This window comes from Orcinus orca, chromosome 16, assembly GCF_937001465.1.
Source record: "Orcinus orca chromosome 16, mOrcOrc1.1, whole genome shotgun sequence".
Classification (NCBI taxonomy): domain Eukaryota; kingdom Metazoa; phylum Chordata; class Mammalia; order Artiodactyla; family Delphinidae; genus Orcinus; species Orcinus orca.
In genome coordinates, this window is record NC_064574.1 from 58168642 (window position 1) to 58182349 (window position 13708).

At 51.2% G+C, this 13708-nt stretch overlaps 1 protein-coding gene and 1 long non-coding RNA gene across 3 annotated transcripts in view; one reads left to right on the plus strand and one right to left on the minus strand.

The window, feature by feature from the left end:
* Positions 1 to 6878, minus strand: part of EMP2 (epithelial membrane protein 2) — a 39712-nt gene extending 32834 nt beyond the window's left edge. Inside the window, exon 1 of one of the 2 annotated variants that reach the window (XM_004270188.4) lies at positions 6730 to 6877. The gene's annotated coding sequence lies outside the window, so the exon portion shown is untranslated. Of the gene's footprint in view, positions 1 to 6729 lie in introns of both variants that reach the window. The other variant, XM_033428818.2, reaches the window with a different exon arrangement.
* On the plus strand, positions 1481 to 11247 carry LOC125961403 (uncharacterized). The gene is made up of 3 exons (XR_007472104.1): positions 1481 to 4142; positions 5080 to 6634; positions 9979 to 11247. It is a non-coding gene; the product is annotated as an uncharacterized LOC125961403 (long non-coding RNA).
* Positions 11248 to 13708: the final 2461 nt, after the last annotated feature.

The window sequence follows — 13708 nt, forward strand, 5'->3', positions numbered from 1 at the left end:
AGCGGGAGAGGCCACAACAGTGAGAGGCCCGCGTACCGCAAAAAAAAACAAAAAAATTAAAGCACAGTTCCTGACCCAGGTCTTTATGTGTTTCTCTGAATTTTCTTCAAAGGCCCAGACTCCCATTCTCAATGGTCTCCTTGATACCTTTCCAGAGATCTCATAATGGCCCTATTAACACACCTTAAATGTACCACGTTGCCCCCTCCCCAAACCACCCCTTGTCTGTTAACAGCACCCAGACAGGAAACCCATCACGCCCGTGAGGGGTCCACAAAGGGATGTTTCAAGAGGCATGTTCCATGGGGGCTGGATGGTACACGTCCCGGTTACCTTGCCCCTGAATTACTGCACTGCTGCCACCTAGTCTGTCTACCATGCCCTCCCACTCCTAAAGTTCCCCGCCCCAAAACCTACAAAACTCGCACTGCTTACTGAATTCAGGGAAGACTATTTCATTATTATTGAACTTCATGTACACACGTAATCTGTGAATATATTCTCTCTGTTACAAACAAGACTGGAGTCCCGTGGCCCATTCCTTCCTCTCCCCTCTCCCCACGGCAGCCACACTGATCGATTCTGATGTATCCTTCCAGCCACTTTTCTTGCATACATGTAATAGGTATGAGGCCACAGGAATGCAGCGACATTTATAAATAGCCTATTTCTTCATATATTGTTTCGCTACTTGCTCTTTCTTTTTTAGTTCAATAGTGTCTTATAGGTTTTTCTATATTGGTACACAGAGATGAACCTCGAGGTTTTTTTCTCTGCGATCCAAATTTGTAAAAAAATTTTTATTGAAAATATAGTTGACATACGATATGTTAGTTTCAGGTGTGCTACCTAGTGATTTGACATTTGCACACATTTTGAAATCATCTCCCCAAGTCTAGTGGTTCAATATATTACATCCCATGGCTTAATCACTGGAGGTTTGTACCTCTTAATCCCCTTCACCTATTTTGCCCCTCGCACCCACCCCGCACCTTGTTCTTTCTAACTTCTGTAACATGACTGATGGATTAGTTGCTTCTAGGTTATTTCCACTTTTTTCCTTTTTCTCTCTCTTTTTCATCCCAACATTGCTGTGTGAACATCATCATGCCTGCCTCCCTAGCCAGGTTCATTGGGATGTGGAGGGAAGCCCCCTTCGCCTTCGCCCTCCCAGCTCTACCCCCCCAGCCCTGCACTCCCTTCCCGCACCTTGCACTGCAGGCTAACTGGACGCTCAAGGCTTCTCAAGCAGGGCTCCCGCCTGCAACCTCGGCCTTTTCTTTCCCTCCCTTCTGCAAACCCGGAAACATCATTGCCCAGGGAAATTCTAGGGACTCTTCCGAGTCCATCTCCAGTCCTACAGCCTTAAGGAAACTCTTGAACACCACGACATGGGCTTCCCTGAAACCCCATCTCGTGACCCCGGTCCTGGGGGTACATCCTTGGACCCACCATCCTCTTCACTGGACTGTAACCTCTTTGCCTACCCAGCTCACTGCCCAGTCACTTAATAGCAGCCCTCAAGATGAGAGTGGGCAAGCCAGCCCCTCCCCCGGCTTTCCTTTGGTTCAAGCAAACCACAAATATCTCAAGCCACTTCCATGTATAATACATCAATACACCGACTCCTCCGATCCCTGGAACAACCGTCCAAGGTCATCCAGGCAGCACGATGACCCTCATCAAAGATGGGGAGGACTCCCTTGGAAACTGAGTGGCGGGTTTGGTCTGAAGCTGAACCTCGGGGCCTCTTTGCAGAAGACGAGCTTGGGTGGGGAGCCTACAGACATTTCAGGTTTAGTCATGTTGTCAAAAGGATGAACATCTCAGCCCCAGTTATGCGAACTCCCAAAAGGCAGTCAGTCTCTCCTGCACTAAGGTTTGTGCCGAATCCAAGGGTCACCTGCGCTTATTAATTATGCCCTCCCATTATTTAAAAAAAATGCTTTAAAGTTTAAAATATCAACTTAAGTTTCACCCTACACAGCAATGAAACTATGGGTCTGTGTGCTGTTTGTGTTTTTTTCCCAACTACCAACTGAGAAAAAGACATAATTATTCTTTTTCGTTTCATGTTCAGCTGTGAACTTTTTAAAACGATCTTGGTTACCACCAGTGATAACACGCTTTGGGAAACGTTCATTAGAATAAGATGAATGAGACTTTGGGTCATATTTATTCTCTGCAACATTTTTAAACTAATTTCATTTTAAGGAAAGCGAGCCCTCCAGAGAAGTTTGTGATCAGAAGCGCCAGAAAGAGAAACCTTCAAAGCGACTTCTCTATCAGGCAAACTTACTTGCTCTTAGGCTACAAGCAATTTTCACTGAGGGACTTAACTTGTCCATCTCTGCATCCTGCAGGGTGATAGATGTTTCATATCCACATTTCTCAGAACAATCTTGACGCCAAATATCACACCGGCGACCGCTCCCTCAGCTCTAGACCCAGGAGTGCTAGGAAGCTTCTAGAAGCTGATGTCATCCAACCTGTCTGAGGAGGGCAGGAAGCTGGGCAATCTCTTCACCCTCTGTTCCCTTTTGGATCAACAGAAACCCAGCCTCCCCAGGAAAGTGAGAGCCCTGGAAATTCAACTATTCAGGTCAACAACTCCTTGTTAAACCCTTGAGAGACCACGTGAACAAACCACGTGTCTTCGGATGGGAAGACGGTCCTCCTCCAGCCTCCGTCTTCCTACTCACCCCCGCCCCCAGGATGGACGACATCGTCAGAGCCCAACAGCTGTGGCCGGGAGCGACCCAATGCCAGTGGGAAGTGACCCACTGCCTGAGCATGGCTCCCGGCCCACCTTTCCCCGATCAGCATACCAGACGGACGACACATGCCATAAGGGTCCCTGACCCTGGGGACCTGGCCTGGAAACCCACTGACCACTCCCAGCCATCAAGCTCCTCAGCAGTGAGTCCCCAGACCCAGATCTCGTCCAGGTACTGCCGCCAACTTGCTGAGTGACCTCGGGTGAGTCACTCCACCTCTCTGAGCATCCTTAGCTGACAAACTGGGACTTTCTAAGGCCCTTTTGTCCCTGAAAATCTTAGTCCATGGCTGCCCTGAATGCAGAGTGCTCTCACCCCTCCCACCCTCTGCCCAAGGCTTGGCTGCCTGGAAGAGCCCCAGTGGCTGGAGCAGAGCAGAGCTAGTGCTGCCATGGGTGTTGGGTTACCAGGCCGGCACTCTCCCTGGGTAGCAGCTCTGTCTCGGATATTTTTAGACTCCCCCCTCGGCCTGTCCCTAACAAGAGCCAGATACATCTGACAATTCGCCCCATGGGTCAGTCCTGCCAAAACTGCACTTTTGGGTCACTCCTGCAGGGAGCAGACTCCATCGCTCCTGGGGTGAGAAAGGGAGCCTCCTCTTCCCACCACCCCTATTCCTACCCCCATCCTTCCCTGGACAAGATGAAGCCAACATCCAAGCGTCAGGCTCCAGTTCTGTCTAAGGTGCCAGCTGCCCTCGCTCCCTGTTCCAGCTGCTGCTGCCAATTGCCTAAGCCCAGTAAGACGTCCCCGGAGCCCATCCTCCTGCACTGGAGTCCTGTCGCCGACCTTTAACTGCCTCTTCTGGAAGGACTCTGCTCCGCAGTCCCAATGCCTGGGACCGCACCCCACCTTTGGGGGATGGCTGCCACCACCCCGTAGCTGGGGAGCCCACCCCCATCCCGCCTTAGGCCCCGAAGCCCATGTCAGAGGCCTCACTTGTCCACAGAGCTGGGCAGCGGCCGCATGTTGCAACACACACACACACACACAACTATGTGCACCTCCCCAGGACAGTGGCTGCACTCCTGCCCTCCAGACAAATCCCGCCAAGCAGCCAGCAATCTACCGCCACCCCCATCTGGCCTGGAAAGGCATTCATGTATTTTTGTCTCGACAGACTTCCCTTCCTGGTCATGTCTGGCAGAGTTTACTATGACACAGAGGCGGCCTCAGCTGTGCCCCCTTCAACCAGGAAGGCCGCAGAGGGCAGGAGAGTCAGCACGCGCCTGGGGTGAGAAATTGGCCTGTTGAGCCTCCTGTGAATCACCTGTTGCTGGAAAATGGCGAGTCCGTGCTCACACACGCGTGGTTTCAGCTCCTGCCCTGCAGATATCATGCGCACGGCAGAGAAAGGAAATCTAGGTGAAACACTCACCTCCATTCCAGAAACAAAGGGCCTTAGACACTACTTGTGTGTGCAGGGGAGTGGCGGGGAGGGCTGGATGGTTGTGCCCTGTATTTACAGTTAGTGGCCGCAGACCCCTCAGCCCCTTAAGAGCTGTGCCCTAAACTGGGGCCGGGAAGCCAGAAGAGGGCCCGGGCCCTCCCCTCTGGGTGGGGCAGTGCAGTGTCAGCCCCACCCGGATGGCCCTGCCCTCACCGCCCCCCCCACCGTGGGACACCTCTGCGGCTTCCAACACGAACACCTGTCCCCAGATTTTGGGTGAATCTCAGTTTCCCCACTGGAGGGACAGAGGCGGCTACAGGCTATGCGGCCCACGCCCGGCCTCCCCTCCCCAATTCCCGGCGGGGCTGGAGGCAGCTGATCCAAAAACCGTCAGTGGGAAAACAGGTTCTGCACCCTCCTGCCACCCCCACGCCCCTCCCTCTGCTGTGGCCTTGGTATCTGCCAAGGGCCCCGTGGGTGTCTGGGCCCTGATTTCCCCAGGAGGGTCTCCCCCTGACTCTTCAAAACCCACCAGGGCATCTCCGGGTGGAAAAATGGGGAGGGCTTGTGGGGAAGCGGATGGAGGTTCAAAGCCTGGCTCTTGGCACGTCACTCGCTCAGGGACCTTGAGAAACTGACTTAAGGTCTCTGACCTGGCTTTCCCCACCTGCAGCCCAGGAGTGGGGATGGGCCGGCGCAGGGGGAGGCTTCCAGGAACGCTGGAGGGCACGGGGCAGCGCGCTCCATCAGAGGCTGATGGAGCGTCATCATGGGCCTGGGGTGAGAAATTGGCCAGTTGAGCTTCCCTGTGAATCACCTGTTGCTGGAAAATGGAGAGTCCGTGCGCACACACTCGTGGTTTCAGTTCCTGCCCTGAAGATATCATGCGCACGGCAGAGAAAGGAAATCTAGGTGAAACACTCACTTCCATTCCAGAAACAAAGGGCCTTAGACACTACTTGTGTGTGCAGGGGAGTGGCGGGGAGGGCTGGATGGTTGTGCCCTGTATTTACAGTTAGTGGCCACAGACCCCTGTGGCAGCTCCATCAGCTGTAGCGGCTCCATCAGAGGCTCCATCAGCTTCTGTCCCCTTCCTTGTCCCTTCCAGCCTCCTGGGGAAACCTGGCTCGTGTCCCTTCCTCACCCGCCGTCCACTTCCTTACTGAGGCCAAATTCTGGGGAGAGGTGGCCGGCAACCGTGAGCGGATTCTGGAATTTCTAACTGAATCAAACTGAAGCACAGGTGGCTGCACACTCTCTGTTTAATTGTGGTAAAATATACATCACAGAATATTGAGCACTTTAACCACTTTTAAGTGTAGAATCCAGTGGCATCAAATACACTTACAATGTCGTGGAACCATCACCACTCTCTATACCCAAAATGTTTTCATCCCCCCAGCTCTGTACCCACTAGCAATAACTCCCCATCCCTCTCTGCCAGCCCCAGGTACCTCTGCTCCACTTTCTGACCCTCTGAATTTGCCTATTCTAAGTGCTTCCTGTCAGTGAAATCATACAATATTGGGGCTACCAGCTGCTTAAGACCCTCTCCAAGCCCATTACCTTACTCCTCACTCTGCCTGTCACTTTTTAGACTGGGCTCTGCATTTTAGACACAACTAAGTTAAAAGATCACCCCACCTCACCCCACATACACATCTTTGCAGCTCGGGAGGGGGCACTGCCCCTTTTCCCAAACCTGAAACTGGGCTGTCATTCTTGTTCCAAAGTAAGAGGTGGGTCCTGTAGTCCGGAGGGAGGGCTTTGCTCTCTGTAGTCTCCCTCAGGCACAGGTGCCCCCAACTAACCCCCATTTATGAGGTTCCCATGTCAGTCCCAAATTAGGGCCTCCCTGGGGTATATTTAGGACCCTGGATTTGGGGAGGGTGTATAGTCCTCCTGTATACGAGCTCTAGGCTCCCCCTTCTCCGGACCCATGGGTGGGGCCCTCGTAGCCCCCCAAGCCCAACCGGAGTGGAGAGGGGACAGGCGTCATCCAAGCAGTGCCTCCAGCTCCTCCGCTCGTCCAACCTAAGGCAGATGCTCCCTGCCGCTGGGGGGCGCAACGGAGCCGCCGCCGGGGCCGAGAGGGGACCCAATGACCCAGCCAGGGCGCAGCGGGTCCGGCGCGCTCCGTGAGGCGGGGGACCGTGCGCCAAGGCGCCGGGGGACTTCACACGACGAGAGGGGGGCTACCCGGGACTCCGAGAACCCTGGGAGTGGAGTTGGCGGGGGCGAGGGGAGTCGCCCTGACTCCTCCCCAAACTTTTCCCGCCCGCCTCGACGCAAAAGGCGAAGGAAGCAGTCCGGGGGTGGGGAGGTGGAATTCGGGGTCCCGAGCGAGCTCGGCGCAGGCGGGAAGTCCGCGCCCTCGCAATCTGGCAGAGGAACAGTGGATTTTCGGCAGGGAGGGGCCTCGGCCCCTCCCTGTCCGCCACCAATTGCAGGGACCTCTCTGGGTCCGGTAAGTGCAGTGGCTGGCGACCCCGCTGCCCCGTCGCTCGCAGCCCGGAGCCCCCCGCTACCTGCGCGCGGCTCCCGGGCGAGACCCCGACTCACCGGACGCTGGCGGCTGGACAGACAGTCGGGCTGGGGCGCGAGGCGAGGCCGCCGGACTGTTTTGAAGCTCTGGGCTGGGACTGCGCGCCCTCCCTCCTCCCTCTCCGTGGCGCCGAGCCGCCTCCCCACGTCCCCCCTCCTTCCCCGACCCCGCCTCCCGGGTCGTGATGTCAGGAGCCCGGAGAGCAGAGTGGGAGGGACCGCGGGAAGCGGGTGGGGACACTGGAGAGAAAGGCCGGAGCCTGGGGAGCGCCCCCAGCCCCAGCCCGCCTCCCTGCGCTACTTGGGCCAAGTTTAGGGCAGAGCTGGTAGCGCAGTTCTGGGGAAAGAGGGAGAAATCCGAGCTTCCTCGCAGCTGGAAGGCATTCCGCGCTGCGCTCGCCCTGACGGGTTTCCAGCTGCGCCTCCTCTCCTGCCCTTCTTCTCCCGCGTTCTTCTCTTCCCTTCCGGTAAGGGTTAAGGACGAGTATTCTGGAATCCGACTCCCTACTTTAGAACCCCTTCCCTGGCACTTTTCTTAACTTAGTGATCTCCTTAATTTTGCCTGCCTCAGTATCCCCTTCTGGAAATGGAAGTCACAATAGGTCCTCTTTCCTTGGGTTGTTGTAAGGCCTGAAAGTGTCATACCTGCGCGGTGCCTGGTACATAGTAAGTGCTCAGTTAATCTTAGCTATGGTTATTTTTATTTGCCGACATAGAGTCCCTGGCCTTGGTGGGAGGTGGCAGGGCAACCAGGGACGCAGTCTTAGGACTCCTCCAAAGTCTGACTCACACAAACCATCTTTTGACCCCGCAGCCCTGGAATCTACTGTCCCTGGCAATGACATCAAAAGACAAGGAAATGTCTTTCTCCAGCCTCAGTTTCCCCATCTGAGAACTGAGAGGGCTGATCTGCCCTGGAGGTTCTTATGGGATGGGGGAAAAGACCAGAGGGGCCTGAGCCCCATCTGTGGGGCTGTGGAGTAGGGAGGGAGGAGTTACTGTATTGAAACACTGAAGCAGTTCCAAAACAGGACCACAGCATATTACAGTATATTTTAAGCTTTTAATTGAACACAGTGATGTTATTTGCACACACCCCAAAATATAAGGCAATGGACTTGTGCCACTAACAAAAGAATTAGAAACCCTTTTAAGAAATGCTAACTTATTATGCAGTAGCTGGTCTGGCTGGGACGCCACGCTTAAACTTTCTGATGCGTCTTTTTTCAATCCTGTTGGGGAAGTCTGCAAGGCGAGAGCCTCCTTGGGTCTAAATTAGAAATGCTTAGGCGATTTGAGGCCCCTTCCAAAGGGCCACCCCACACCCCATCTTGAGGTTCCCCAGCTGGCCTAGTGTCTGACCTGCCACATCTCTTTTACTTTTGAAATTCTATGGCTAATCAAGACTTTCATCTCCCAAGCAAGAGATTCTGTGTAGGGCTGGAGAGGGGGTAGGAAGGTGTTCATTTGAACTGAGACCCCACATAAAAGGGGAGGAGAGTGGGGTCTGGCTGCTGCAGAGGAGGGCCATGCAGGGCCCACCCACCAGCAGGGACAGTGATGCCTGCCTGTCCCATGGCCACCTGGAGGACAGAGAAAACCCAAAAGTCTCTCCCAGAATGGACAGTCCAGGTAGAGGCTGCAGCAGGTGGATTTCTGCCGTTTGCTGAGCCCTCACTCTGTGCCAGTTACTTTACAAATACTGTCATCAATATAACACAACAGTCCATGAAGGAACTAAGGTTCAGAGAGGCTACCTAAGTAACTCGCCCAAAGGCCCTATTCAAGGGATCGAGCGTGGATGCGAAGTCAGACTGACTGTGGCAAACCCCGCTCTCCTCCTCCCACTATATCCCTATTTACAAAATGCTCACCAGGGTCAAGCCATAATTTCTACCATATCCACTAGCCACCTGAACAAGTATTCACTTAATATTTTTCTTTAAGTCAACTCTATTTATTTAACTATATTTATTTTTAAAAAGGAAGCCCTATATCATCACGGTAAACAGGAAACCAATTCCAACCACCAAAAATAGAAGACAAACTTACAAATATAAACACTACCAGAGAAAACAGTGTGAGTACATTCTAACCAGATACTGTTGCTTGAGAGAGTCCACGAACCTGAGGTTTAGGATCTATTAAAAAGGGAGATCAGCAAGAGTAAGATGGGTGTTAGACTCACGCTAAGCACAGAAGGAGACTTTCTCCTTCTAATCAGGACTATTGCAAGATCACTGGAAAAGGGAATTACGTTCCCACTCCATGATTCAAGGCTGGGCAATGTCTCCTCCTCCAAAAATCACCTCCCATTTGCCTTCTGGTGGGGCATGCCCCACACGAGGAAGAACCTGGCCAGACACCAAGATGCCTCTCTAGGACCCAGAGAAAGGAATGATTGATTGCATCTCTCATTTGTTTCCAAACCTTCTCCGGAGCCCCACCTACCTGTGCAATTCACCTGCTCCTTGCACCTCTTAGTTTTCTCTCTTCAAATCTACACCTGTCTCTCCAGGAAGACTGGAGGCAGAAACCTTCCTTATACCCACTGTATCCCCACTCCTGGTGTGTCAGTAATAAGTTTGAATCCTCAACATGGTGTGGGGGAAAAGTAAGAGTGTGTTCAACTGAGTTCTGGGTCCCAGTTCTTCGCCCCGCTATATGGTAGTGTATATCCACACTGCAACTGTAATCTCCTGGCTAGGAGAGCATACTCACCCCCTTGGCCTTGAGTTAAGCCACGTGACTGGTTTTGGCCAATGAGATATTAGCAGATGTGACACATGCAAAGGCTGGGAATGTGCTTGAGCGGTAGGGCTTGCCCTCTTGTGCTTTTGCTATTTGTATAAGCAGAATAAACCTCCAGTAGTCCATTGGCCCCAGAAAAATGAGACATGGGAGCAGAGCTTCCCTACATGACCCACGGAACTTCCATATGGGGCTCAGGCTGCTCCAGCCAAGCTGCAGACACATGAATGAGAAATGATGTCTATTCTTGCACGTCATTGAGGCACCACGGTTGTCTGTTTCACAGCTGTAGCTGGTTGGTAAAAGGATCATCTCATATAGGGAGAGAGAGAGAACTGTAAGGAAGGCATCTGAAGGCATGGGAGGCCATGGAGAAGGCTAGGGCGTTCGTTCAGGGTTGGAAAGAGAAGTTGGTTGAGAACTCAGTGGTCTCCTGTGTGTCCTTTCTGGCTTGAATGTTTTAAGGTTCTGCCAGTTTCTTGTGACCTATTCCTGTTGACTCTTTTCTGTTCTCAGAAGGAATGACTTGGGATGTCCATGCCTGCGGGCAAATCTGATCCCCAACCTCAAGGCAGCCCAGTAGGACTTGGAGTTGTAGCAGAAGAGCTGATGGAGACGAATATGTGGGCTCTGGTCAAAAAGGATGGAGATCTAAAAGAAAGTGCGACCTAAATTCATAGAGTCATGATGGGAATGGATCAAATATGAATGTGATTCAACCAGCGAAAACTGCTTTTGGTTGGTGGGTCAGTTTCACAGATGATAAGGGTTTTACTAACTTCCATTTAATAACCATTTCCTTTGCAAACAAACTGGTAGATAAGATGGCCCCGTGTGATCTGCCACCTGGTGTTCACAGTCTTGTGTATTCTCCTCCCCTTAAGAGTGGGTGGGACGTAATGACTTTTCATGACTAGAATAAAATGAAAAAATGATGGGATGTCACTTCCATGGTTAGGTTATAAAAACTATGACTTCTGTGTCACCAGCACATTCTGTGGCCCTCTAGGCTTGCATGCTTTCATGAAGTACACTACCATGTTAGAGAGACCCACAAGGCAAAGGACCAAGGGAAATTCTGGCCAACAGCTGTCCAGGTACAGAGACCTTCAGTCCAACAGCCCCCAAGGACCAGAATGCTGCCAACAACCATGTGATCTTGGAAGCAGATCCTTCCCCAGTTGATCCTTCCCCAGCTGTGGCCAACACCTTGATGACACTGAAGCAGAGGGCCCAGTTAAGCCATGCCCAGCTTCCTGACCCACAAAATCTGTGTTAAATGTGTGTTGCTTTAAGCTGCTAAATTTGAGGGGGGTGGGGTTGGGTTCTATTGTAGACTTTGTATCAGTCAGGATAGGCTAGGTTATGGCATGATAACAAATGATCCCACGATCTTTGTGGCTTGCAACACAAGTATTGATATATCTTGCTCACAATATAGGTCCATTATGGGTTGATTTTGACCATGGGTCCATATCATCTTTACTTCTGGAGGCAGGCTAGTGGAGCAGCCTCTATATGGACCATTGCTGGTCTCAGGGAATTAGGAAGATAAGATGATGAACCACTCACTGGCTATAAAAAGCTTCTGCATGCTCACATTTCATTGGCAAAGCAAGTCATGTAGCCAAGCAGCAAAAAAATCTCCCACTAGCCATGTTATCCTGGCAAGTCACTTCACCTCTCAGGGTCCAACACTATCTTTGCATTTTGCTTACAGTGCTAAGTGCTTCTAGGTGTAGGAATGTAGCAAGCACATCTAAAGGCCTGCAAGCAACATTTTCTCTTGGCTACTCTTCCAGATATGGAGCAGGATCCTCCAAACCAAAGGCCCTGCCATCAGCACTTCTAGACGGGGCTTAGCTGGTTTCCCATCTTGCCATCGAGAGACATCTGGGAAAGCCCTTAGCGCCTGCTGTATGGAGAGTCAAGAAATCTGAATTCCCAGAGTGGGATCTGAGAAATATGCTCTCTTGAGACCATTTCCTCCCTGTCGCCCACCTCCACAGATGGGGTCGGGGGCAGGATGGAGACAATGCTTTCCAGCAGAGAAACAAGCCCTCGTGTCCTCCCACTTAATGCTTGGAGCTCTGGGTCTCACCGCTTCTCTTTGTCATAAAATTTCCTGCCCAGTGCAAGAAGAACTCACAACACAAATATTGTCCATTTGACTTATGACTGATCACCAAAGACAACAGCCACAGAATTTCCAAACCTCTGGAGATTCCAGCCATGCCCATGCTGTTTGGGGCTTTCACTTCTCCCCCGCCCCAGCCAGGTAATGAACACAAGTGTACTGCGAGCAGAACCTGAGGGGTGAGTCTGGGTTTTGCCCATTATAGAAATGTTTGGCATTGAGACCCAAAACATCTGGCTGCTTGACTGCAGTTCTCAGTTTGCATCAGGAGTTTTGGCACCATAGGGACAGAGCTTCAGAGCACTCCCAGATTTGAATCTCCCTGAAATACAGTCTGAAAGAGTAATAGGAAGTGGGCAAGTTCGCTCCTACCACCAATGTCATTACCACCCAAACGTCTGGCGCCCAGGATGGCCCATGGGATGTTCTTGGCAAGTCACAGAAGAAAGTCCCCAGGTGTCTCCCAGCACGCAAGGTGGGTAGAGGCCAGTTCTCTTGGCCCATCTTCTGAAAAGATGGAGTACAATTTGGCACCGAGGAGCAGAAGGAGAAGAAAAAATTCCTGTTGTTAATAGTGTCCCAGGGTGTGCTCTTGTTTTCCTGGGATCTTAAGTACAATCATAAATATTATTCCTTCAGTCTATGAGAGCATCCTTTGTACTTTTCTAAATATTTTAAATTTTTCAAAGAAATATCCTTTCCTTCCTTCCTTTCTGCCAAACAATTGCTCAGGGAAATAATAATTTTCCAATCTTTCACTTAGAGTGTACTTACTGTGACTCTTCTGGGTGCAAGGCACTGGGAAAAGAGCAGTGAACGAACTCATTCAAAAAACCTTTGCTCTCTGGAACATACCAACCACCACTGGTCAGTTCTACTCATTATCCTGCTTGATACTGATACAGGTTTTGTTTTGCTTTGCTTTCTAAGATTCCTGGATATGTTTGTGTATGTGGGTTGTCTCTTAGGCTATAAAACCATGGAAGCAACCCCCTAAGCTGAGTAAACTCTCAGGCCAGGCAACCCCAGCCTCAGGACTCAGGCCAGACTCACACACCTTTAGAATCTTTGGGTATAGGGAAATACGGATGTCTTCTATTTCCAATGAAAGGCACACACACACACACACACACACACACACACACACACACACACTACACTCATGGTCTCGCAGTTTAAAATTCAAACAGTGATAGGGCAGGAGGAGACCCAGAAATTCCTGTCTGTTCTGTGCTTCCGGGCAAGAAGGTATTTAAACCATTCTGGGCATTTCTTGAACTTAAAGTCCTTATACCTGAACAGTTTGGAACTCCCTCCTTATATGGGATTAGAATCCTTTTGGACAGAGCCCATTTCTGTTTGCTCCCCTGCACCACAGCCCCTGAGAGGTCGTAGCCCTGCATAAGGCAGCCTCAGCGTCCAGCGACCAGCACAGAGGAGGTGCTCAGAGGCAGGCCTTCTCTCCCGTCATGTTATTTACAGTCTGTAATTATATTTGTTACGTTTTTATGTGTGTGCTTTCTCACTCATTGTCTTCACTCCCCACTAGAACACAAGGTCCCCAAGAGCTGAGGCCAGCTCTGTCTTGCCGGGGCTTTTTCATCCATGTCTGAGCCATAGCAGGTGATCAGTCAGGGTTTCTGTTAGTCTTTAGGGCGCCTTTATGAAAATTAGAAAAAAATACCCCTTCCGAACTTGTCATTCAGAAAAAAAGCATCCTTTTAGTGCACACAGCTTGGTATAAAGATGGCATCTTCCTGCAAAGGAAGAAAAATGCCCCTTCCTCCAAGCAGACACAACCCCAAGCCAGGCGTATGGCTGGATGTCACCCCTTACCTCTCAGCTAGGAACTCTCGTGCCCAAACTGTGTGACAAGAGGCAGGAGCACAGGAATCAATAAATATTTGATGAATGAATTAACGAATGAAATTCAAGTCTTTGAGGATATGTGGTGTTTTTAAGACATGTCTGCAAATTCTTCGATACTCAGCCCACTGAGAGCTTGCACTCATCAACGGTGTCCAGTCGACCAGCAGAAAATGGTGGATGTGATGCTATGTCACTTTCAAGGGTAGGTCGTCAATAGCCATGCAGGATCAGCCTCGTTCT